Raw genomic sequence first — 23,233 nt, 5'->3', positions numbered from 1 at the left:
AGGGATCTGACATTCCACGCTCCGATCAGTAGAATGCCAGTTTTCTTTTTTCTGATAATGACGTCCTCTTGAGCAGTCCCCGCCCGAGGTCGGAATGGGGGACTATTTTACCTCCGGAATGTTTTACCCAAGAGGACGCCATCATCATTTAACCATACAGTAAAGCTGCATGCCCTTGGAAAAAATTACGGCTGTAGTTTCCCCTTGCTTTCAGCCGTTCGCAGTACCAGCACAGCAAGGCCGTTTTGGTTAGTGTTACAAGGCCAGATCAGTCAATCATTCAGACTGTTGTCGATGCAACTACTGAAAAGGCTGCTGCTCCTCTTCAGGAACCACACGTTTGTCTGGCCTCTCAACAGATACCCCTCCGTTGTGGTTGCACCTACGGTACGGCTATCTGTATCGCTGAGGCACGCAAGCCTCCCCACCAACGGCAAGGTCCATGGTTCATGGGGTGGGGGGGTCTCTGTTGATAGTGATCCACGTATTTCGGGACTCAAAGGTGTGTGGCCGCTCGGTTCCTCGACGCTTAACTGTGGTGTCACCGCCAGACACCACACTTGCTAGGTGGTAGCTTAAATCGGCCGCGGCCCATTTAGTACAAGTCGGACCCGCGTGTCGCCACTGTGTGATCGCAGACCGAGCGCCACCACAAGGCAGGTCTCGAGATACGGGATAGCACTCGCCCCAGTTGTACGACGACTTTGCTAGCGACTACACTTACGAAGCCTTTCTCTCATTTGCCGAGAGACTGTTAGAATAGCCTTCAGCTAAGTCCATGGCTACGACCTAGCAAGGCGCCATTAACCGTATCTGAAGATAGTCTTATTTGTATTATCAAGAGCGATGTACCACAAGGATAGAATAAAGTTAAGTATTCGAGGAGCTGCATACTTTTCTTATTAGAATTCACTACTTATCCTGTTCCAGAAGTCACGCCAGTCGGCGTGTGTGTACGCGTGCCTTTCTTTCGGCTACCCGTCACTGTGGACTGGCTGCCTTGTCAGTCCATTACATTAACAGAAGACCACAAAGAGCAACGAAGAACCATCTCTGAGGAACTGCTTGCGTAATCCGAGGCTAATTGTGACAATTTTTCTTCAAAATCGTCACAACTACAAAACACGGGTTCATGACTTCGAACCGCAAAGGAAATGGAATTCCAGGTAGTGGCGCAGCACCATCCCTCCTCCAAAGACAAAGTTAAAATCCACAACCTCAGCGGTAAAGCCATGGTGACACTCAGCGGGGTCTCTGAAGGAGTTATTCATTTTGACGCCCTCCCTCATAGCTCAACGAACAGCTCTCCAGTGTATTGTGCTACTCTCAAGAAACTGAAAAAACCACTTTAGCGTGTTATTCGCCACAAAAATGCAAACGCGAGGCCTCACACAAGTATACGCATCCGGCATGGGCTCACAAAACTTCATTGGGCTGTTTTTCGTCATCCTCCCTACAACCCAGATCTCGCACCTTACGACTTCCATCTGTTTGGCCGAATGAAGGAAGCACTTCGCAAGAAGCAGTCGGTGAATGGTGGTGAGGTTATTTCTCCAACAAGACGTTGACTTTGACATCGACCAGTATAGAGGCAGCATGCCACCGTAAAGGCCCTCCCAGTAATGTTACGTAAAGCCGACACAGTGAACGGAGATTATGTTGAAAAGTAGGTTTTGTTGCCAAAAAATAATGGGCAATAATATGATGGATTGGAATCCTGAATTGCACTACTTATTTTACGTCCCTTGTAATGTCAAGTAAAGTTGTGGCCGGCAGTAGATCGAGTAAATACAACGTTGTATCACGAAGACCTGTGAGTAATTCTTAAGAGGCTTTGTCCTCCATCAGGTCTCCAGAGGAAAGTGCAGCGTCGTGGGTGTATAAGTTTTCGACTGAACAGGCAGAAGTGTGGTGTCAGTGATTTCTGAGGCTCTTAATAAAGGGGTTGTGGAAATATGATTGCTTTACGATCGTGTCAACGGTATCAGTGGATTCCAAAGAAGAAAGGAAGCTAGGGTTTAACATTCTGTCAACGATGAAGTTATTAGTAACGGATCAGGAGCGCGTATTGGTGAAGGATACGTATTGAAATCGAAATTAGGAAAACAAAGGAAAATCTAAAAAAAAAAGGAAAATCTAAATCTGATTGATGAGGTAGAGATGAGAACCCCCCTAACTCAACAATCACTGTTATCATCCCTGGTATCGCCACACTGTCCAGTAGCGCTTTAGGCATTATCTATGCGTAGTTAAGACGTTGTGGCGAGAACAATTTCGCCTCACGCAGCGGCACGACATCACGTACTCCACCAGCAGATGGAACACTCACCTCAAGCTGAAGTTGCTTCACCTAAAACCGTCCTTACTCGAAACTTGTTTCTCGTTGCTTTTCAATCTTCGTTGCTGCTGTATCACTCGGGGCGTGCTTCTCACGTATACTAAGAACGACTCGACCGCTCAATGGTGCTCCGCTTCAGGAGACCCCGCCTTAACGAAACACTGTCTGTATGGGCGAGAGGGTTTGTGCATTCCAATGAAGTGGAGGTCTCTACCGGCGGTAGTGTAACTGTTGGCAGGGTCTCCCGAGCCGGTCAGGTCCCCACAGAGGAATCAGACCAAGTGTCTCTCAAAACTTTTCATTTCCTCTCTGTGACTGTGTGACAGCAGGCGCAGTTCTCTAAATTGGGCAGTGGGACGTCTTTGTTAACCAGGACGACCGTGATGCACGTAGGACTCACTGCATAGGGATGGATAGGGTTCTGTAGCCAAGGTAAAAACAAGCTATCTGCCGAATAAGGCCCTGAATAAAACCTTGGCAGATGTCTGGGCCAGGAGCTGGCACCCCAATCAGGACCCAGAAATATACTCAGAGAAACTAAAAGGAGAAACTAAAAACTCACCGACGCTACGCACCCATATTGAAACCCCTGTTGCAGTGAAACGTTGTGTTTGCACTTTTCAAAAGCTGTCAAATGTCTGATAAAACGTTGCATACATAATGGCCTAATAGATGCAAATAACGTTTTCAGAGATTCTGTATGCCTGTTGTTAGAAAAAAAAGTGTGAAAATGAAGTGAGTGGTGCAAGTTATACTGGAGATTACAATTTTCCACGTCCAAGCTAGTTGAAGGAAGAATACGATAAAATTGGGAAAAAAGGTAGATAAAATTATCCCGCCCAAAAATAAATTAAAAACTGAAGAAAGCGCAAAAGACAGACGCAGAGCATGTGAGAGGGAGTTTTAAACATAAACCGAAAGTGAAAAACCTTGTAAACGATAAAGTAATCTCACTATCTGCTATTTGGTAAGTTTCATGCAACTATCTTGAATCGATGACTTGGCAAATTTCCACTTCTACTTCTAAGAAACGAATCTTGCTGTCTTGAAAAGATATTTGTTACTTCCCGTCTTTTGATAGAGAAACTACATTCATTCAGGACACACTTTATTACTCACCAGGAATTGAGAAATAAACATGTCTATATTTTTTAATCCGTTTCCTTTCATTGTCTATCACACCTCTTCAGTCACAGGCCAGGACTCGTTTTTGTCACTGAAGGTGACGGCCTTCAGTTCGAGAGCAGTTGGATCATTTCCATGCCACGGCGTGGTAGGGATTTGGGTCGTCACCGTGGTTTGCGGCCGTAGCGCTATCTAAAGGCAAATGTCGGCTATGCCTGGTGCGCACGTTACACAGTATTTTTTCTGAAATTAATGGGCAAAAACTTGCTACGATAACGCTATTAAAGAGCACATATGCTCCATTGTCCACACACTATCCACGTTGTGTCGTCTGCAGTACATAAATAAAAATTTTAATATCAATGAACGAGATACAAAGCAAAATAGAAAAGCGCCCTTTCCAGTTTGCAAGAACACCAGCTTTTATTACAAACTTATATTGCAAACACTGAGATACAATTCTGCAATACTCTTCCACTGTTGTTGTCATTTTGGTCTTCAGTCCAGAGAGTTTGATGCAGCTCTCCATACTACTCTGTCCTGTGCTAGTCTCTTCAGCTCCGAAAAGCTACTGCAACCACTTTCCTTCTGAATCTGCTTAGTGTATTCATCTTTTGGTCTCCTCTGCCATTTTTACCCTCCATGCGTTCTTCCAATACTAAATTGGTGATCCCTTGATGCCTCAGAACGTGCCCTACCAACCGATCCCTTCTCCTAGTCAAGTTGTTGCACAAATTCCTCTTCTCCCCATTTCTATTCTGTATCTTTAATCTTCAGCATTCTTCTGTAGCACCACATTTCGAAAGCTTCTATTCTCTTCCTGTCCAGACTAGTTATCGTCCATGTTTCACTTCCGTTCAAGACTCCACTCCATACAAATACTTTCAGAAAAGACTTCCTGACACTTAAATCGATACTCGATGTTAACAAATTTCTCTTCTCCAGAAACACTATCCTCGCCATAGCCATTCTACATTTTATATCCTCCCTACTTCGACAGTCATCAGTTATTTTGCTCTACTGCACTACTAAGTGCATCCACTATTTTAAGTGTCTCATTTCCTAATCTAATTCCACCAGCATCACCTAATTTAATTCGACTACATTCCATTATCCTCGTTTTGCTTTTGTTGGCGTTTATCTTATATCCTCCTTTCAGCACACTGTTTATTCCATTCAGCTGATCTTCAAGATCCCTTCTTTCTCTGACAGAATTACAATGTTGTTGGCAAACCTCAAATTTTTATTTCTTCTCCCTGGATTATAGTTCCTACTCCAAATTTTTCTTTTGTTTACTTTACTGCTTGCTCAATATACAGTCGAGTAATATCGGGGAGAGGCTACAACCCTTTCTCACTCCCGTCTCAATCACTGCTTCCCTTTTGTGCCCCTCGACTCTCATAATTGCCATCTAGTTTCTGTACAAATTGTAAATAGCCTTTCACTCCCTGTATTTTACCCTTGCCACCTTGAGACCGTGAAACAGAGTATTCCAGTCAACAATGAGAAAAACTCCCTTTACGTTTACAAATGCTATAAACGTAGGTTTGTGTGACAGTACGTCACACAGATATTGACATTTTTATCGGTTGTAAGCAGTGAACAATATTGTGAAGTGTTAAGGGTGAACTAAAAATTATTTGTAAACCCTTAACGTATTATATGAACATAATTAGTATAAAAGATGGAGTTAATGTTCTTGAATAAAAAAACTGGTATGCAGCGATAATTTAAAAGTAGCATCTTTACTTAAAACATGTCTATGAAAATAAAAAAGGATCGCTAAGAGACGCGATTGTACGGCCGAGGAGGACGAACGTACTTTATGGTACACGCACTGTTTTATTTCGCGATACGGAAGGCAGCCATTGAGCGGCTACACATATTTTATGTAAGTTATTCTGTATTCCGCTAAAATAAACTAATTATTGTTATCACAAAATGAATTTTTTTGTAATAGTTGTCACCTCAAATAGTCGCAGTGGCTAATTATTTTTAATAAGCATTTTTTTCCAGTAATTTGCGCTGCGGGAAGCTCATCTTCCGATGCAGTCTCTGGTCGGCCATTACGCGCCCAAGTATTAATTTATTTTTTTCTTAACTGTAAATGCGAGAGATTTCGTTGTAAGAACCTTTCTAAATTACAACAGATAATTAATTTAACGTTAATGTTCATTTTTTAAATTATACAGATTCCATGAGTTCAGTAAGTTTTATCTTGGCCAGTCCACGGCAACAGACGAAATTCTCTCGAGCCTTGCTTTGCAATCAATAAATATAAATTCACAAAATTAGATTCAATTCAGTTAACGGCAACTATATTTTAGTCATTACGTTCAAAATATAAAATTGGTACATGAATAACAGCGGCCCTTCAAGAACCCGTTTCATATTTACTTATGCACGAAAGTAAAAGTGATAAGCGAAGGTAATATCCCAGAGAGAAAGAATGATGCTCTAACAAAAAAAAAAAAAAAAAAAAAATCACCTGATAAATTAACATTTGCCTTTCCTTAACTGATCTTCTAAGACAAGTCGTAGGGTCAGTACTGCCTCGCGTGTTCCAGCATTTCTACGAAATCCAAACTAATCTTCATCGATGTTGGGTTCTACCAGTTTTTCCATTCGTCTGTAAAGAATTCGTGTTAGTATTTTGCAACCGCGAATTATTAAACTGATAGTTCGGTAATTTTCACATCTGTCAACACCTGCTTTCTTTGGGATTGGAATTATATTCTTCTTGAAGTCTGAGGGTATTTCGCCTATCTCATACATCTTGCTCACCAGATGGTAGCGTTTTGTCAGGACTGGCTCTCCCAAGGCTGTCAGTAGTTCTAATGGTGTGTTGTCCACTGAAGTCTTTAAGTGTTCTGTCAAATTCTTCACGCAGTATCATAACTCCCATTTCTTCTTCATCTAAGTCCTGTTCCATTTCCATAATATTGTCCTCACGTGCATCAACTTTGTATAGACCTTCTCTACAGCTCTTCCACCTTTCTGCTTTCCATTCTTTGCTTAAGACTGATTTTCCATCTGAGTTCTTGATATTCATTCAGGTGGTTCTCTTTTCTCCAAAGGCCTCTTTCATTTTCCTGTAGGCAGTATCTATCTTACCCATAGTGATACATGCTTCCACCTATTACATTTGTCCTCTAGTCATCCCTGCTTAATCATTTTGTGCTTCCTGTCGATCTCATTTTTGAAATGTTTGTATTTCTTTTCGCCTGCTTCACTTGCTGCATTTTTCTATTTTCTCTTTTCATCAATTAAATACAGTATCTCATCTGTTACCCTTGGATTTCTACTAGCCCTCCTCTTTTTATCTACTCGATCCTCTGCTGCCTTCACTATTTCATCTCTCAAAGTTACCAATCTTCTTCTACTGTATCTCTTTCCCCTGTTCTTGTCAATCGTTCCCTAATGCTCTCTCTAAAACTCTCTACAGCCTCTGGTTCTTTCAGTTTATCCAGGTCACATCTCCTTAAATTCCTACCTTTTTTGCAGTTTCTTCAGTTTAAGTCTACTATTCATAACCAATAAATTGTGGTCAGAGTCCACATCTGCCCGTGGACATGTCTTACAATTTGAAACCTGGTTCCTAAATCTCTATCTTACCATTATATCACCTATCTGAAACCTTCTAGTGTCTCCAGGCGTCTTCCACGTATACAGCCTTCTTTCATGATTCTTGAGACAAGTGTTAGCTATGATTAAATTATGCTCTCTGCTAAATTCTACCAGGCGGTTCCTCTTTCATTCCTACCCCCCCGTCCATATTCACCCACTACTTTTCCTTCCTTTTCCTATTACCGAATTCCAGTTCCCCATGACTATTAAATTTTTGTCTCTCTTAACTATCTCAACAATTTCGTTTATCTCGTCGTGCATTTATTCATTCTCTTTATCATTTGCGGAGCTAATTGGCACATAAACTTGTACTACTGTGGGCTTCGTGTCTATCTTAGCTACAATAATGCGTTCACTGTGCTGTTCGTAGTAGGTTATACGCGTTCCTATTTTTTATTCATTATTAATCCTACTTCTGTATATACGATAAAAATTGTTTCATTATTTTCAACTTTTAATAGAACTCTCAGGGCATTCTTATTACAGTACTGCCTCTATTCAGTGGCGCAGAGTTAGTTGAAACGTGATAAATCTTCTATGTTGGTACTACACGATCTCCTGCAGTCGAAAAATCATTTATTTGTAGCAACATTGCTGTTAAATTTTCTGTACTTCATGTAAGCGTAAGTGTGTGTGTGTGTGTGTGTGTGTGTGTGTGTGTGTGTGTGTGTGTGTGTGTGTGTGTACCCGCATGTGTGTGGAAGTGCACGCTTACATACACAGTATTTATAGAGGAACGAGGCATACCACTACCGGGAAAGGTTTTTGTGTGACTAAATAAATATTGAATTGCGAGCAGTAATGTACGCTCCGGCCCTACAGTTCGTTGGACCATGTTCTCTGACACATTCAGGCAACCGTGTGAACGTGAGCGCTCTTATATATACAGACAATCGAATATTACAGAGTGTACCTCTATTTGATAAAAAAAGCCCCAGTACCTTTTATAAAACATGAAAGTGAATAAAGACTACTCACAAAAACCAGGACGAGACTCTGCAGTTTTTCACAACACAGCCCGCACCCCTGTCCACTACAGTATAGTACACACAGATCAGTGCGCTGGTGTCCTGAAATGGCATACTTTTACAGCACGCAAATTATAGTACCAAAAGCACCAAACACGAAAAGTCTTTAACATCTCCTCTATTCTATTACAATAAATCGTATCAAAAACTTGTTTTCGTGAGATGCTGGATGTAATGGGGCTTTGAAAGAGCGTATATTTATAAAACGTAAGTTGCAGTATAAATAAAAATGCGGGCTTCATCTTCAAAGGAAGCGGTCCAAAACGTCATCTCCTAAGTTATGATTAAGACGTAAATTCGGTCTTACATCAAGATGGTTTCGTTACACTCCACGAAGCAAAAATCTGAAGTATATGGTCCCACCTTTCACACGAGACAGTGCTCCGCAGCGTGAAGTTTCACGTTTCACGTCACAAAACTCGACCAACTTGTCGAACATGTTGGTATGAGGACGACATAACGCTCTTACTAGGAGGAGGGCTTCTGCTCTACAGCTGTAATACATAACTTCCCACAGGACCTCGAGGTTGATAGTGGCGAGTAAGAATCCTGTCGAAAAGCTTCTTACTCGTCTGATAATCCGAGGACAATATATCGCAGAAACAATTACATCATTTGAGAGTGGAGCACGTAATTCAGCATGTTGCAGCACACGTTATTTACTATACCATTACGCTTCAGCACAGAAAAAGGATATAATAGAGTATCTTAGATAATCATTTGATGAATGTTCTTTCAATTACGGTTGGTATAAACCTAAGATTTTCTCCATAAATTTCTGAGCATTGACCAAAAATTAATCTTTGTCCATTTATTGTAAATGTTCCTTGATTTAGTCGTCCAGGTGTGGCATCCTATTGCAGGCGCTGCTCATGAGCGGGGAACATCTGAAGCTCTTGTTAATACTCGCTTTTCTGTATTTTTAGGTAAAATTGTTCGATAAATGTCTCAGTAAGATATGTGGGTTCACAGGAAAGACAATGAGTAACAGCAACACTGAAACAGCGGATACCAGTAACCAGCAAACACATATTCATTAATGAACTGAACTACCATGTATAGCACTGGAAGATAATAATGTGGGTAATTTTAGACCAATTTCAAATAAAACTAGTTTTTCAAGGATTTCAGTGGTAATGACTTCATGTCTCCTGAAGTACGTGTCATACTTTGAAATAGTTTTCCACGTACGTTCAATGGATACAGTCTGTAAATGGGCTGCGAATAACGTAAGGAAGCAGTAAATTAAAATGTCATGCCCGAAGCTGCATTTTTACTGAATGAACAGTGAAAATGTGGTTAAGAATAAACTTTTTTCTTTTCATGATTTTGTGGGGGTGTTGGCGACAAAAAGTTTTGAAAAAGATTGAAATTATATGTAAACTTTGCTGGAAGTCGATAGATTACCTCATTCTCAAATACTGGACGCATTATTCTGAGTAATTCGCATGCTGTGAGTTACGCACACTCAAGATAGTGAAGCGGAAACGTGAAGGGACACGAACAGTACAAAAGCGTACAGGCCGACCTTGTCTGTTAACTGGCAGAGACTGCCGACAGTTGAAGAGAGTCATAATGTGTCATAAGCAGACATCGATCCAGACCATCACACAGGATTTTCACCCTGCATCAGGATCCACTGCAAGTTATGCGGGAGGTGAGAAAACTTGGGATTTCATGATCGAGCGGCTGCTCATAAGCCACACATCACGCCGGTAAATGTCAAACGGCACCTTGCTAAGTGTGAAGAGCGTAAACATTGGACGACTAAACGATGGAAAAACGTTGTATGGAGTGACGAATCACGGTACGCTTTGTGGCGATCCGATGGCAGGGTGTGGGTAAGGCGAATGCCCGGTGAACGTCATCTGCCAGAGGGTGTAGTGCCAACAGTAAAAATCGGAGGCGGTGGTGTTATGGTGTGGTCATGTTTTTCAGGGGGGGGGGGGGGGGCGCTTGCACCCTTTGTGGTTTTGCGCGGCACTATCACAGCACAGGCCTACACTGATGTTTTAAGCACCTTCTTGCTTCCCACTGTTGAAGAGCAATTCGGGGATGGCGATTCCCTCTTTCATCACGTTCGAGCACCTGTTCATAATGCACGTCCTGTGGCGGAGTGGTTACACGACAATAACATCCTTGTAATGGACTGGCTTGCACAGAATCTTGACCTGAATCCTATAGAACACCTTTGGCATGTTTTGGAACGCATACTTCGTACGAGGCCTCACCGACCGACATCGATACCTCTCCTCAGTGCAGCACTCAGTGAAGTATGGGTTGCCATTCCCCAAGAACCCTTCCAGCACCTGATTGAAGGCATTCTAGCGAGAGTGGAAGCTGTCATTAAGGCTAAGGGTGGGCCAACACCATATTGAATTCCAACATTACCGATGGAGGGCGCCACGAACTTAAGTCATTTTCAGCCAGGTGTCCGAATATTTTTAATCACATAGCGTATATATACCGTCACTAAGTATAATACTTGACTTATTGTAGAGTACATCTTTTAAGTAATGCTTTTATCAGAATTTAAACCTCGAAGACCTTTCATTTTACCTTTCGTGATTGTAATTTGTTGGACAGATCTTCTTTATCATATAATCAAGCGTACATTTTTACAAATACTGAATACGGCGAAATGATATTTGTCTATGGGTTTCGTAATGGATCCGCTGATGTTGCCTGTAGAGAATACGATACATGATTTCCTAACCGCAAAGCACCAGACTTTTTCTGTCTGAAAAATGTGCTGCGATAGAGCTATAAGAAACGAAGCAGTAAATTAAAACGTCACACCTGATGCTGCATTTATGCTGCATGAACAGAAGCGATAAACTTTTTTCCTTTCATAATTTTGTTGGGATGTCAGCGAGAAAAAGTTTCCACTACACTGCGTGGGACTGTTGCAGTGACGAGCAGTCGTGTTTCATCTACACGTTCAAATGAGAAGAGAGTGGTTGAAGTAGAAAACATTTAGTTGGTAGAAAGTATCCGTGCGGAATTAAGACAGGTATCGGTGTTGCACAACACGAATGTGGCGAACGTCACATTTGAAGTGTCTCTATCTTCATCATCCACGGTGGATTCAAAACCTTCAAGAAAAGTCGAAGGTAGACGACTGGAATTTCGTCTTTGGTTAGTTGCAAACCGCCGCGTAGTCCAATTAGTTCTGCTTACTCATGCAGCCACATCCACCTGTGGAGGTATCAATAACACTCGTAACTCACATCTATGACCGGACGAAAAACTAGGTGTCTTCGTCTAGGCTTATTAAAAAAAGCGTTTTCTGTAAATTTGTAGTGTTGTATGTTAGGCAGTCAGTTGTTTGGTTCTGTTGCTATACTGAATCATCTTACAGTGCCCCTTTATCTAGATTTTCTAGAAAACGAATTTTCAACATGATTGAAAGAGTCCGCTTTAACTACTAAGATGGGTATATTCCTTCAGCACTTTTTAGTCGTCGGGTGGCTTCATCTTAACCTAACATTCCCAGGGAGATGAGTCGGCAAAAATGTTCACATTTATTAACCACCATGGTCTCTGGACCTTATCCTTTTAGATATTTCCTTTTGTGGCTTGTTGAAGGGCGACATCAAAAACGATCAGTAAACTGATCGTTGGGATTATAAATAGTGCTGTCCCTATACGAAGACACCAAAACTTTCTCAGAAGAGGTACCCGTCGTGTCAAAGGATATCGAAACTGCATTAAAGTTGGTGGTGATTTTATGAAAATCAGCTTTGAACTTAGTGATTTGTCTTCCATTAATGCCCTATGTGAGTATTTGTTTGCGTTAGAATTTAACAGCTACATATTTGTAACGGATGAAATTTGGTCACATGTTACATGGACAGTTTTATTCGAAGAAGTCGATACTACGGTCTCCTAAAGTATTCGCCATTCCTCTCGAAATAATCATAGAAGTCATGTATAGTATAGAATTCATGTATAGTCTCTCGTATTCCTGTGTATATTATTATTTAATGCAGTATGCTGTCCGTCCCCTTAACTGAGTGGTCAGCGCGTTTAACTGCCATGTAGTGGACCCGGGTTCGGTTCCTGACCGCTTGGGAGGTTTTTCTCCACTCGGGGACAGGGTGTCATGGTTGTCCTCATCATTACCGACATACTGGCCTCCCAACAGGGTGTCACCTGAAAAGACTGGCAATCCGGCGTCCGAACTTCCCCAGGTGTGGACTCCCAGCCATCAATGCCATACAATTACTCCATTTAAGTGCAATGTACTTTCTCATCTATTTGCTTTGTGGTTCAATGTTATTTGCTTAAATGTTGTTCTCAGTTTCCCAAATATAAAATTACTAGTCAGTTATGTATGTTTGCTCAGATGAAATATTGGGCAGAACGCGCACTTTCAATATTTTCAAGCTTCGCCAGATTTTTTAACTTATGGACCAATTTCGCATCCTGGTATATATCGTTTTAGACACTGATATAATATGATGTTGCATCTCAAGCTTGAACATTTTATACTGTCGTCGTGCAAATCATAATGATGAGTGGAACAATTGAACATTATCTTAGTATCAGTTATAAACATTTATCGCAGTCCCACTTCTGAGCGAGAAAATGTAATGTTTATTGATGAATTGTAATTATGTTCTCGTACAGTTATCTCGATAAAAACGCCGATATTACTTCAGACAAAACATTAACGTTAAATGTTAAACTTACCGGTACAGTTATCCAGATGTTAAGACCTGCATTTTCAATGTTGTTATTCACTGTTGCATATTCCAGAGGACAAGATGAAAAAAACTTAACTTCCTTTGGAGTACCTCTCATCATTTATGTGTATAGAACCCTAGAACAAATGAAACCATTATTTTTATCAAAGCAGCATTAAATTTCAGCAGAGTGGACAGTGAAGGAAGAGGTAGAAGGGTAATGGTAATTTGTAACTGTTTACTGATTATTACTATGGGCATTAGTTTAACTGTCTGCTTCGTATGTGGAGTTAATTGTCTGCTTCGTGTGTGAAGTTAATATTTTCACCGCACCTGTGATGGCACTCTAGCCATCATCGCTTATTGTGATGGCTAGACATCAAAACTCATCGACTACTTTTAGTGTTTCATTTCCTAATTCTGTCAGCATCACCTCATTTACTCGACTCATTCGATTATTTCTATTTTATTTTTGTTAGTATTATCGTATAACCTCTTTTCAGGATACTATCCACTTCATTCAACTGCTCTTCCAAGTCATTTGCCGTCTTTGACAGAATCATACAGTCAATTACCTTGATTCTGTTTCAAATTTCTCCTTGGTTTCCTTCATAGCTTGCTCAATGTGGAAATTGAATAGCGTCGGGGATAGGCTGCAACACCGTATCCTTCCCTTCTCAACTGCTGTTTCCATTTCGTAATCTTCTCGCTTGTAATCCCGAATACTTTCAGAACTTCAGCGTGATTCGTCAGAAATTGTTAAAACTAGAAATGCTGGAAACATTGTTGGCCTATAGAACGCTTAAATGGAGCTGATACAGTAACTGAAGGCACTTGCATAACAAAGACGATACTAGCATTTCAGTAGATAAGTACATGTTCCATCGCTGGAAACACTGTTTTCAGGTGTACAGCATTTTTAAAAGAGAATAAATAATATACTAAATATGGTGAAAGCTTGATTAAGTAGTCGGTTCTCCAGAACACAATTTTATAATGTAACGCTGAGAATGTTTTTAACAATGAGAATGTTCATTCGACGCGGTAATATATTTGACTAACAGGAATGTGTAAACAACACACAGAATGTAAATCGCAGGAGACTATGGTCTAATCTCAATTAATGATTGTTGGAGAGAATGGATTACTTGTACATGACGAAGTCTTTCCAGCAGTCGAAATTAATGGAAAGTTACTCAGTGATGACTTTCTTATTCTGTTTTTTCAGACTACCAAATAAACTGGATAAGCTTAATTATCATGTAGAGCGGTAATAAGAGTAGTAATATCAGATGGTATTCTATACGCATTCTCAAAATTAAAACATAAAGGTTTCTAGAGCTTCGAGAGAGAAAATAATGTGGAAAAGAGGTCATACAAATCCTGCAAAATAAGTTCAAATGGTCGTCATCTCTTGAAATAAATGTCTCCCTAATTGTACCCGAGCTTTGCTCCACACAAAGGTAGGAATGCGTGAGTCTTTCCGTTAAACAGTTAAGTGCAATTTAATGTGGATGCATGTAATCAAATTTTTTCTAAGTCATCAGTGGTCCAGCCGCTCACTACAGTTCGTGACTTCTAAATTAAAATTATAAATATTGTGAAAACGATAAATCTATGTCAAAAGAACGATGTTCAGCAGACAGTTCGGTTTATATCATACGTCCACTTTGCCGTTGTTACCATTGCGAGAACACTGGAAATGAATGTATTACACACTTGTGCATGGAGGTGCAATCGAAAGTAGATTGTGGCCTTGTTGAAGGACTAATTTTAACATTGGCAAGTAGAACAGAACAGAAATAAGTAAGCTACGAATGAGAATTTGGTATTCCTCTTCACGTAAATGGACCCTTTATTTAAATCACGTCTTATTCTGTTTATCTTACATCCTAATTTTCTTCATTCGACATGCGTAACCACATCACTTCTAACGTAGGTGTCATTATTCTTTAGGGTTACAAGACACAAATTTCATAAGAAAGTTGACAAGTGTTACAACAAGCTTATATTTTTGAAATGTACACAATTCACGGAAGAAAACAAATGACGGCGAAATTATTACTTTTAAAACACAATTTCATTTATTTACCTAGTAAACAGCACATTTTGATCACTTTAATACAGGATTATTATTAAAAAATGGCATACGATATTTTACATATTTTCAGAAAGCGAAAGGCAGAGGAGTGAAGAGAATTTCTGGTAGTACATGACTATAGAATGTCACAGACTGCAACAATTAACAGTTATTATGAGAAATATGTTTTCTTCCTAGAAAGAACTGTAATGTGAATTCTACGCAAGTATCACCAAAGAATTTACTCAACAAACAATTTCTTACAGATATCCATTTTGAAGACTTTAAAATGATCGTGTTGTATAGCACGTAACTATCTATGAAATGACTTTTGTTTCCTGATTCGTACTGGCGTGTGTTTTGATTATGTGGAACTGTTAATGTTTACTATAAAGTCTTGGGGGAAAAAAGCAGTCAGGCATACAGACTGACGATTCGTCGGCTCGGGTACAATTGTCACTGGTACTAAAACTTTTTTCTTTTGTTTTATTCCTCTTGACGTTAAAAGGTTAATTATAAAATTCAAATGTATTTAGGTAGTTCAGTTTACATACGTAAAATGAATATATTCAATTTAGTTACGATTACTGCCTTTGTAAGTCAAAAGGTTATAGGCCACCACATTGTAGTGCATTGGCAAAATTTTCCATGAGCATATATATATATATATATATATATATATATATATATATATAAAGCAAACGTATTGTGGGCTACATGGTTCAGTCATTTGTTGAAATCCATGCACTCGCAGAACTCGTCCATAGTTTCTTAACTGATCAGATGAGCCTCCTCATTAGTGGATATCTTGTTGTTATCTTCAGTCTGAAGACTGGTTTGATGCAGGTTTCCATCCTACTCTATCCTGTGCGAGCCTCTAGATCTCTCAATAACTACTGCGACCAACATCTTTCTGAATCTGCTTGCTATATTCATCTCTTGGTTTCCCTCTACTATTTTTACCCCAATACTTCCCTCAATTGCTAAATTGATGGCCAGTCAAAACAAGAATATCTTCAACCGAAAATCCTCATGTCCATCATATAAATATCTTACACTGTCAGAAAATTTGAATGTGTTATGCTGTATTGCATGGTCGAATAGTGTTCGAAATTTTTACCACGGTTTTATTGTCAATTTCTTGCCTGTCTGTCTGTGCGGTACAAATTTTGCAGCTAATTTTAAAGCAACTTCCACATGACCTAGAGACACGAAATTTTAAATATAGCGCAGAACTGGGTGATAATAGATTGGTAAGAGTTTTCTTGGCGGTCTGTTCAGTAGCGGTAGGGGCGAGACTAGGAAAGAGTGGTAACGACTAATGTCTCGATCGCCCTGCAGCGTATTACCGGAATTGTAGGGTACACCTTATTTGCAGATAACAGCGCGTTTTACTTTATTTCCAGTTTAGCTATTTCACATACGTGAAGTGAATGTATAAGCGCTGCAGTATGTATGGAGTGAGGAGCGAGCGATAGGTTCGCCATGCTGGCTAGCAGATGCGGTTGGCACACCTGGCGCTTTCAGAGGCAGTGGGATGAAGTAATGATGCAGAAATCGCCCGTGACGTCAGCTAAGAGATACCCAGGGAAAGTTGATTGATTCTGACGCGAATAAAGTAATTGTTATAAATAAATATTTGCTAACAGATGTTGCCTTTTGCTATTCAGACATTAGGAGAAGTCTACAGTTCATAAATACTATCTTTTAGTAATTTTACAATGCCAGGAAACGTTAGTATTAATACATATTGAGTAACTTTGGCATAACCGAAGTTGTTCGATATTATACGAACTATATCGATTGTAGCTCAAGTTACAGACTATCTGCCATGGTCGGCAGACATCGATGGGATACCTTTCGATCTAGTCATACTGTTGACCATGCTCTGGTACGTTGACTATTTAGGTTATAACCAGTGTGAAAAAGTTCATTTTATGGTGTTTCTTCAATAAATTCGCCATAATGGCACCCCATGTAAAAACTATTTGCACAAATAAACTTCTTCCCGCTTCATTACGTAAAACATAGACAGTAGAATTGCACTTTCAGAATATGAAGACGCTGCTATGGCTGTGCAAGGGGACATAAAGCTACGAGACCATTTCCACATAACAGGTGGGAAGAATTCCCACGCGGCGGCTTACTAAGTCAGTTCCAGGATGGACTAACTTAACTATCGCAAAACTCTGGTGGGAACCCGTGACCAGTTATACCGTATTCCCCTTAAACCATCATCCACGGACTCGCTGGCTAAACTGACATATTTCTGAGTTTTAGTACTGGTGGGGGTTCTTTCATCTGGCATCCGTTGCAGGGACGAATTTCTCGCAAATCTGAGTAGATTACAGTGGATGCTTCAAGCACATCGTCACAGTTCGGATGAATTGCAGTTTATGTGTCTTGCATTTGGCATCTTGTGAGCCAAATACAACCATAGAGAAATAAATTGCGGTGGAAGAAACTGCTTATTGCAAATTTATGGGCAAAATAGAAACTGCAATTTTGATGAAAAACGCGACGAGAAAAAAGCGGGAAGTGTATAATAACTGGTAGAAATGATTGCAATGTGCAATACTAAAAATTAGTCTGCTAATGCAGGAAACGTGTCACGTAAAGTGATAACTTTCTCATAGGAAAAAATATATTTCACGTTACTGGAGTACGAACATTTCGCGAGTGAAGAACAGCGAACAATCGTCGAGAAGACATCGTACCAGAAGGAAGAAGACAGCGATGTCCAACGTGGCAAGGTAAGCCACGTAACCAGAGGAAACAACACGACCCCGCGGTATCATGTGGGTAGAAACTCAGCGCAGCACACTAGCAGAGAAGGGGTGCAATGGAGGCGCTGTAGCTCAGGTCTGGAGTTCGACGTTCGGCAAGGCAGCGTAGCATTGCTGTACCGAATAAAATATACTATTTTCAAAGTAAATTACATGCGATAGACTAGTGTTGTATACAGTTAATGTTACTTGGAAGTTGTACGACAACTAAAAGTGAAATGAGCCAACGAAATATCATGGCAAGTAATGTAAGGCTCATGAGATCTCTGACTTGTGAGAGATTCATGATGTATTTCCATCTGCAAAATCCAAAGAAGGCCGCGTAGTCAGGATGAATCATATTGTAGTTAATGAGGGGCAGGAAGTCTCACTAAACACTTTAGAGATCACAGAAAATGCTGCTTAGCCATACACTCAAACACTGGTTAAGGAAAGTACGGCGACAGAAAATGAACCTAAAAAAATTAATCGTTCAGAATTTAATGTGGAAGCCGTATTTTCAACTGTGATGAGTAAAATAGAGGAAAGTACTTGGGAAACTAAACATCTAAGCCATCAACTGAAAATGACAACAAAACAAAAGAAACTGCTAGGGAAACTAACAAGAAACTAGAAGAAAATATCCAAAACCTCAAAGCAACCTATAAGAGAATAAATGAAAATACTAGAAACACTAAAGAACAGTTGATAAAAATTATGAAAGCAATTAACAAGAACACAGCTGATAGGTTGGATAAATGTGTTAGGGATACGAACCAAAATTTCGAAGTGGTAAATGAAGAAACTGAAAATGTAATGAAGGAGCAGCGGCCACTAATTCAAATGAGTCACCACTGGGGAAGTAGCCGAAGTAAATCGTAGTAAATTTATAAAACAATTACAGCAGAATGTTAAAATTTTAGATCAAATTTGGTAAGGAGACGGAAAAATTTGATGCCTCGATATCCGGTGTAATTAAAAAAAGTAGAGAAACAGAGACAGCTTTCTCTAATAGAATATCTTCACTGGAAACAAATGCTAAAGAAATATTCACAAGACGTTAGTGATTTTACTAACAGAGGCACTGATGTCTTAGCTGCAAGTGTTAAAAAGAAATTAGATTTAAAATTAAAAGATATTATTAGAGTAAATAATTGTGGAAACAATACAAATGAAAACCACTATTTAAAAGTTTGTACTTCACGTAAATTTTCAGGAACAGGGAAACTTCATCCTGAAGCTTTTGTGAAACAGTTCCAAGGTCTATTACCAGAAAAATGAGAGAGGAGGAAAATAAGATGTGTTAGAAGTAGAATGGGAGGCGACGCTCTTTCATGGGGAATGAGAGTTGGCGATTCATGTCAAACGTATGACGAATTTATTAAAAAATTATTAGACAATTACTGGTCTAACAGTGCTCAATACAATATTAGAAAAACGACCTTGCAGGGTAGAAATTTCTTAGGCAGTTATTATGATAGCTATACAGATAATTTTCAAATTTTCTGCAAGAAGAGCTTGTATTTGGATAACTCAGTTAATGAGGAAGACCTTATTGCTGCAGTATTGGTCAAACTACCAGTGAATGTTCAGGAAAAATTAATACGGATTTCGAAAAAGAGAACAGAAGATTTTTTACAAGCTTTAGCCAGCTGGACAAAAATTTCAGGGGCGAAACATCCAGTAATGCCTGGAGAGGAATAAATTGGAGATCGAGAGGAAGTGGTAATTGGAGGGAACAAAACAGAAGCCATAATGAGCAGAGGGAACGAAATAGAAACGAGAGTGTGGGAGACGACGAGGGGCATAGCAGAGGGCGCAACAAACGTGGGAGAGGAGGTTGGAACCGAGGAAGTAATAATAATTACAGTAACACGCGATATCAAGAACAAAATGGGAGACATCGTGATGACAGGACAGAAAGAAACCACGAAAGGGGAGCCCAGGAAAAGGAAAACTAGAAAGGAGTATGTGTGACGTCGACCTCAAGCTCAGTTAAGTAACGGACCATTGACTATGAAGAGACTGATAAGGGAAAGTCCTGGGGATATTAGATAAATTCTTTTTGAGGAAGACGGAACAAGTAGATGTGGAAATTAATGGAATTAAAGCAACTGCTGTTATTGATAATGGTAGCGAGTTATGTGCTGTAGCAGAGGGGTCAAATAAGGGGTAGAAGTGAGGTACCAGTACTGCTGCCGCAAGGAGTTACAGTTATACGTGCAGTATGAGGAAAAAGTCAGAAAATAAAGAATCAAGTGATATTAGAGGTGAATGTTCAAGGAATTTTATTGGAGGTTAGTGCTATGGTGGTCCTAAATCTTTGAATTGGACTGATAAAAGGGACAGATTTGATGGTGTTCTATGCAGCAACTATGGATTTTGAAAAGGGTAGTATGACCCTAAAGGTACACGGAACTCACAGAGAAATTAAATTTGGCAACATGGCTAATTCCCAAAGAGAAAGTGCAGAGTAAGTATAACTAAGACTAACGTATGAGTGTTTTCAGTGGGAAGTAGATAAAGAGGAAGGTGTTCCACAGACAAAAGGGAATCCGAATCAGAGTGAGGTTGGTTCATGATAGTAAATGAAATAAAGAATAAAATATAGAATATTGATGTTATTGAAAATGTGTTGTTATAATATAAAGATATATTGTCTGATAGACCAGGATTAATGAAGGGAGGATCTTATGAGTTTAAAAGTCAAGCCGCATCAACCTTTTAAGTTGAGACCACATGTTATACCAGCATCAAAAAAGAAGGCCATCGATAGAGAAATACAGAGGATGTTGTCTTTACAGATTACAGAGAGATCAACCAGTAAGTCCTGTAACCCACTAGTTTACATTACCAAAAAGGTGGTTCAGTACGAGTTACATTGGATGCTAGGGTACTAAATAAGGCAACAGAATCTGAGAACTATATACCAGAAACTTTAGAGTAATTACTGCAGAAATTAGAGGGTGTAAGTTATCTAGTCTGGACATGACTGTTGGTTTTGGCAGATAAATTTTTAAAGGACCATATGTTGTTAGCAGGGTACCACACCCTAATGTAGTGGAAGTAGCACGTCGAGAGTTCCATGTACTAAGCCGCAAATACAAAGTACTCAATGTTAAGAGATTCCATGGTAATTAAAGGGAAGCCTCCAAACTATGAAGTACCTGAATATCAGTTACAACATGGAATATCTCTCTAGTAAGATAATAAAGAAGTACTTTGTGAAAGACACAGACAAGACCATGAAGTGCGTTGTAGGTAGTAGTTCTATTAAATTACTTAGAGAGAAAATAGTTATAAGCATTTTCAAATAACATATACCTAGTTTGAGGCAGGAGTTGAATGAACCTTGAGAAAGCTGGTGGCTGAAATAGGTGACTATATGATGTGGCCGGCGTGACGTAAGCATAGACACTTCACAACCACAACACTGGTAAACATAGTGAACCTCTATGAAGTATAGATCAAACATCAATGTAAACCTAAATAATTTAATACCAAGAGTTAGTACTTTTATTGAAGAATCAATTAAGCAAAATATAAAGTAATCAAAAAGAGGATAATTTTTCAAGAGTTAATGAAATTACTAAGTTGTCACGTAACTTCAGAGTTGTTTATTATATAATAATTATTTGAAAAGAATTCACAAATTCATGAAGGTAGTAGTTAATTAAAAGTTTTGAATTTTGAATTTTGGCAACTTGGGCGGAACCAGTAGAGTTAGTTAGAAGAAACAATCCAGTGTTTGGGAAATATAATTTATTGTTACAACGCTGGTTTTAAAATAAGTGACTTTGTATCATGTATCCATGCGTGATGTCTTCATGGTGCGAACATGGGGAATTCTGAGTACACCTACCCAGATGAAGTGCACTGATAACCAAGTGTGATGACCAGTCAGCAACCAGAGATGCTGTTGGCATCTGCACGAATTATGGCTGCTTTCATCAAGCAGTGCAAACACGTCACCTGGGACCAACAATTTCGGCTGGCGAATAGTAGCGCTTCTCACCAAATAAGAGTGTCAGTGAAGCGATTTATCAGAGAACGGCCATGAATAACAAGTGCTCCATAAATTTCAATGGCGATCAGTGAAACAACAAAGCAGAGTAAAAAGAAAAAATTCCCTTTATTGTTTTATGAAATGTGTATTTTGTATATATATTTTGTATTTAGAAAAATTCTGGAAAATTATGCTGCAATGGATTCGTGTGGGACAGCCAACTAGCTACTTGGAACGTGAGCTAAACGTTTGTAATAATTTTTCTAGATTTCTATTAAACAAATTGTATTATTGTGATATTTGCCAAACAGATTTTACGTGCTTGATAAATGTTTCAAAAGTTAGTGTTTACTGGTCTTTGTGAGCATGCTTCAAGTGGTTTTTACAATATGTTTTGTTGGTATATTCGTTTATTAAAGTGATATCTTGAAAGATTTTTGGTAGTTAAAATTTGGGAGAGCATGATAGTAAAAAATGAAATATTATCCAAATACTGATAATCGGAAGCTAGGAAAACTTTTTCAGTAGGTGTAAATACAATAAGATTTCATAAACTGGTAGATTTTGCATTTTAAAGATTTCTGTCAAACTACTAAAATTATATTTGAAAGTAACTGGCATAAAGCAAGATGACCTTTGCTGTAACGTTTCAAAAATTCCGATTAAGTCTGAAGGAAAAAATCGCAATGTTGAAAAGAAATTATCAAAGGGTATGTGTAAGGTACCCGTTACGTGCAGACAAGAGCGCATTTTCCTTTATTTCCAGTTTTCCTGGTTCACATATGTATGTACGGAATAAGGAGCGAGCGGCAGGTTCGCACACCGGCTAACGAGGCGGTTGGCCATCTTGCTCTTTCAGAGTCAGTGGCAGGGGATGCCAAAGCAGAAATAGTTCGCGACGTTAGCATAGAGATACTTAGGGAAAGTACATTTCTTCTGCCGCGAATCAAGTAATTGCTGTTAATAAATATTTGCTAAAAAAGGGTGCATTTTGCCACTTAGACATTAAGAGGAGTCTACGGCTTAAAAATACTATCTTTCAGTAACTTTACAATGCCTGGAAACGTTGATATTAATAAATAAATAAGTAACTTTGGCATAACCGAAGATGTTCGATCTTATAGGAACTGTACCGATGATACGCTCAAGTTACAGGCTGTGTGCCATAATAGGTAGTCGTCGATAGGATGCCTTTCGATCTAGTCATGCAGTAGACCATGCTCTCGTTCCGTTAATAGTTAGCTTATATCAGTGTGAACGAGTTCATTTTACTGTGTTTCTTGAATAAACGCAATATAATGGCATACCATGTAAAAATTATTTGCAAACAAACACTTCTTCCCGCTTCATTACGTAAAACATACAGTAGTATTTGACTTTCAGTATCCGACAGCACCGCTACGGCTCTGCAATGACACAGAAAACTACGAGAGTATCTCCACATGACTCGTAGGAAGAAATCATATGCGGCGGCTCACGAAGTTGGTTCAAGGACTGGTTGGCTTAGCTATCGCAAAATTCAGGTGGGAACGCGTGGCCAGTGACACTACGGCGCTTATACCTTCATCTACGGATT

Source organism: Schistocerca americana, chromosome 4 (assembly GCF_021461395.2).
Source record: "Schistocerca americana isolate TAMUIC-IGC-003095 chromosome 4, iqSchAmer2.1, whole genome shotgun sequence".
Lineage (NCBI taxonomy): Eukaryota > Metazoa > Arthropoda > Insecta > Orthoptera > Acrididae > Schistocerca > Schistocerca americana.
Note: the sequence above shows the minus strand (reverse complement) of the source record.